The following is a 5048-nucleotide window of genomic DNA, read 5'->3' as shown; positions in this document are numbered from 1 at the left end:
TTATCTTACATTTCAACATTTCGCAGTCTATGAAATAAATACTGGTTGATTTAATCGACTTACCCCCTACCCCGAACTTGCAGACGTTGTGGCAAAATTTGAAACCAATATCAAGTTGTGGGAAGATGAGCTGATAGAATCGTTATCCACCCGGCAAAATCCTTAGCAGCATGCCGTCCGTTTTTGCGTTCTGGGTTCGTGTTCTGTCAAGATCGACTTTACCTTTCAAAGATTCTGGGTCGAGAAAATAAGTACCAATCAAGTACTGGAGCCAATGTAATCGATTTACACCTCTCTTGAAATTGCTCACCTTGAACCAAAATTTTAAACCAATAACAAAGAATATGCCAGTCATTTTAAACATCAATCTCAATACGATTCAAAGTTGTGAAATAGGCTTTAAGAAATCGCTTTCACGAAAATCCAGTGCTAGATGGAATTTTGAAAAGTTCTCCCTGTCTCATATTTTATATAATTGTATGAGCAAAGAGATTGGGCAATATATCATCTGCATGTGACGTTTTCTCGGTTTGAAAATTGACATAATAAATTCACCGAGAAAATGATCCAGTATTGTTCTAGTGACAAGAGATTTTCGACAGAAAATAAAAAGATTTCCTATACGCAGAGAGATATCACTTTGTCCATCTAGTTTATATACTAAGGGACAAATGAAATCTGAACTCGAATCCTGAACCTAAGCATTGAAAAGAAAAAAAAAATTAAGAGACTTACGGCCATATCACGTTGAAAGCACCCGTTCTCGTCTGATCACCGAAGTTAAGCAACGTCGAGGCTAGTCAGTACTTAGATGGGTGACCGCTTGGGAAACCTAGGTGCAGTAAGCATAGCACATTGTTATAAAGGCGGTGCTCCAGCATGGCCGCAGTCAAATGACTGAAACAAGTAAAAGTGTAAAAGAGGAAAAGAGAGACCGCAGGGCCTTCAGTACGTCGCTAACCGATGCTACTAACCCGCTATATTCGCTAATACCGTAACTTAGATATCCAAAGAATGGTATTACGAAAATTTTATGCCTGTTCTGTTACTCTTACGTTCGCTGTAGGTATTCTTTTCGCTTGTGAACATACCAAAATCCTGACCGCACTCACATAACACTTATTTTATGTTCAAATTAAATATAAACACACACACACACACACATATCGAGGCTTATATACAGAAATATGGACTCGAATATAGTAACATTTAGCGCGCACCAGTCGAACTGCCGCTTCAAGACTGGAATGCTATCGCGAAGCAGTTACGATGCTATAACTTCAGTAAAAAAACCAAAATACTCATAAACCATTGACTGCCTACCTTCTCTATCATTACAATTTTACATCACCGTCTTTCTTGGTTCTTTCACTTTTCTCATATTCCCCCACTTTACACATTCTATAAAATAGTACCTGTTAGCCTTCAAATGGAATCTACGTGTGGGTGTATTCTTTTCTACACTAGGCACAAGACTCCAAATTTTGGGGGAGGGGCCAGTCGATTATATCAACCCCAGTACGCAACTGGTACTTAATCTATTGATCCCGAAAGGATGAAAGGCAAAATCGACCTCAGCGGAATTTGAACTCAGAACGTAACGGCAGACGAAATACCTATTTCTTTACTACCCACAAGGGGCTAAACACAGAGGGGACAAACAAGGACAAACAGATTAAGTCGATTACATCGACCTTAGTGCGTAACTGGTACTTAATTTATCGACCCCAAAAGGATGAAATCAAAGTCGACCTCGGCGGAATTTGAACTCAGAACGTAGCGGCAGACGAAATACGGCTACGCATTTCGGCCGGCGTGCTAACGTTTCTGCCAGCTCGCCGCCTTAATGAGTTTATATGTTGTTTGCAAAATAATTTATATTGTGACCTCCTTCCGTCATGAAGGAGCATGGGATTGCACCTAGAAAGTTACCCTCCGAGGCACATGTCTGGGAAATGTTGTTTATAGAAGACCAGCAGTCGCCCACGCATACCAACCTCCCCTCTACACGTCACCGATGTTATCCAAGAGAAAAGCAGAGGCTTATACTGCTTGGCACTAGTGACGTCGCAGCTCTTGTGACAAGGCTGGCTCTTTCTAAATACAAGTACAACAGAAAGAGCGAGAAAAAGGTGTGAAAGAGTACAGCAGGGTTCACCACCACCCCCTGCCCGGGTCTCGTGGAGTTTAAGGTGTTTTCGTTCAATAAACACACACAATTCCCGGTGTGGGAGTCGGGACCTCGATCCTACGACCGCGAGTCCGCTGCCCTAACCACTGGGCCATTGCACCTCCACAGTATAATTTATAGTTGATTATAAATATATAGAGGGATGCCCCAAAATAGGTTTACGTAGGCACATTTTATTACGTTTAAATTTCCGTCTTACAAACTGAAAAGGGAGCTTGACAAAATTAACTAAATTAGCATTGAATAAGGGTTTCACATTTTTTATAATTAAGATCCAAGCTCATAATATATGAATGCAAAAGATATAGTTGAATAACTGTAACCGTACTTTTGGACCACCTATATATATATATATATATATATATATATATATTGTTTTATTTCGGAATGGTCATATTGCCATTTTAGCCAATAAAAACACACGCACTATATATTTGGTGTTATTTTGCTTCATTGTTATTTATTTTTTACATTAAACTTAATCTTATTTCGGCCAGAGTTCTTTCGTCACACTCCTGTGACCGCATCAGTGGTCCTTTGTTTTCTTCTTACTTATTTGTGTTTCTCCTTACTAACCGTCAGCCATTTTGAAATACAAAATGGCTGACGGTTAGGAGTGTGACGAAAGAACTCTGGCTGAAATAAGATTAAGATTAATGTAAAAAATAAATAACACTGAAGCAAAATAACACCAAATATATAGTGCGTGTGTTTTTATTGGCTAAACTGGCAAAATGACCATTCCGAAATATAACAATATCTGTTTCAACACACGACTTCACATCAAAAATCTTGCACAACAAATATTTAAACGTATATATATATATATATATATATATATATATATGAACAGAACATTGAGTTCAGACATTTACACACACATTTGCACACACATGTACAAGGAAATGCAGGTGGTATAGGTAGTCTTTACCTTTTAGTACAGTTATCAATGTTTCAGTTTGCGAATTCCCCATTTAATCTTTCTCAGGTCGATAAAATAATTACCTGTTGAACTCTGAGCTCGATGTAATTGGCTTATCGTTTACCTCGAAAATGCTGGCCTTGAGCCTAAATTTGAAACCGTTATTGTTGTTGTTGCTGCTGTTATGCCTTCTCACTACCGTGTCACATACCTCTTTGAACGCGGGGTTGCTGTATGCCTTGATTATAATAGCTAATACAAACTAAAATAAATTATCAATCAATACTCACTTCCCTACCATATCGAACAGAATTCAAGTTCCAAACGGTACTGGTTTCAATTTTATTTCTATTTATTTTCTTTGAGTGGATTACATAATTAAAATTTCTTCTTCTTCTTCTTCTTCTTCTTCTTCTTCTTCTTCTTCTTCTTCTTCTCTACATCTTTAAATCTAGAAAAGGATGCCACGCAGTAGCTGTTCCTTTCTTGTACACATTGAGTTCAAATCCCAGAGTACCACCGACATACGGTTGCACCTATATCAGAGATTTAAAAAGCAATGCAAATATATTTAGTATAGGCTTAAGGAGAATGATCAACTGCGACCGACCCTCATAAATCATATTGAGGCGACAGAATCATGGACAGAGAAAATGCATAACTGCATTTCTACCGGATCGTAAAGATCCGTGTTCAAATTTCACCGAGGTCAAATTTGTTTCATATTTTAGGGTCGATAAAATAAAGGATCAGTTACGTATAGTCTCGGCGTACAGTAATCACTCGCAATATCGCGGTTCACTTATCACGCCCTCAGTACATCGCGAATTCTTCTGGCTAATATATGTAAATTCATATCGCAAACTTCTCAGTATATCGCGGGTAGATGAGTAAAGTAAGAATCGCACATACGGTATGGAAAATGAAATTCGGAAGGTGAGTGTGTGTAGTTGTTAAATTAATAATAAATTGAATATATTCAAATTATAAAATGAATTTAAAAAATATGCAGTAGAGTACTGTTTCTTCCTCGCGGAATTTCACCTATCGCGGGGTGGGGGTGTTGGAACGTAACATCCGCGACAGTGAAAGGGATTACTGTAATCGACTTTTCAACCCCCTCCAAAATTGTTGGCACCCCTGTCAAGTGGGGATGTTTGGACGACGGTCACTTATATGACATGAAAACCAGGTAACCAGCTTTATGAGATTTAGCACTCAAGACATAAACGATGTCTCCTCAGATATTGGTTTCTAAAATTTGGCACAAAACCAACAATTTGGGGGAAGGGATTAATTAGTTAGTTAGTTAATTAGTTAGTTAATTTGGCTCAAAAGCAAATAGCAAGGCCATGTAGGGGGATATGGAGTTAAGTACAGGGTGGTGTTCATGTAAAGAGTTCAGGCCACTTGAGGTCAAGGGAGACTTTGAACAAAGCGGTCGTCGGCATCTCCACCATCTCGTCTGGCAGCTTGTTCCACGGATCCGCAACCCGGACGGAGAAAGCTCCTCTCCTTCGATTGAGATGAAATCGTCGCAGGTAGAGCTTTTCGGAATGACCCCGCAGCCGACGCTCTGGAGCAGGAGTGAAGAACAGCTCTTTTAAGAGGTTACACTTTCCGCTTATGATGTTGTAAGCGAATTGAATTACATCATCTCAATACTCAACTGATACATATTTTATCGACAACGAAATGATGTAATCCAATGTCGACCTCATCGAAATTTGAGCTCAGAACGTAAAGACGGACAAAATGGCATTAAGTATTTTGCCCGGCGCAGTAAAGATTCTCGCCGTTCGCTGCCTTGACAGTCTCAGATATTGAAACGATAGAAGCGTCTCTGTTGCTGATGTATGCTTTGCTGGGGCTATTTGGCCTAAATCTATCTCAGTGTTTTTCAACCAATTTTTTTTTTATCTATGGACCCATTTG

At 39.1% G+C, this 5048-nt stretch overlaps 1 pseudogene; it reads left to right on the top strand.

Moving 5' to 3' along the window:
• Positions 1 to 729: 729 nt before the first annotated feature.
• On the top strand, positions 730 to 848 carry LOC115221124 (annotated as a pseudogene).
• The last annotated feature ends 4200 nt before the right edge of the window (positions 849 to 5048 follow it).

This window comes from Octopus sinensis, linkage group LG17 (assembly GCF_006345805.1).
Source record: "Octopus sinensis linkage group LG17, ASM634580v1, whole genome shotgun sequence".
Lineage (NCBI taxonomy): Eukaryota > Metazoa > Mollusca > Cephalopoda > Octopoda > Octopodidae > Octopus > Octopus sinensis.
Note: the sequence above shows the minus strand (reverse complement) of the source record. Positions and strands in the feature narration are given on the sequence as shown.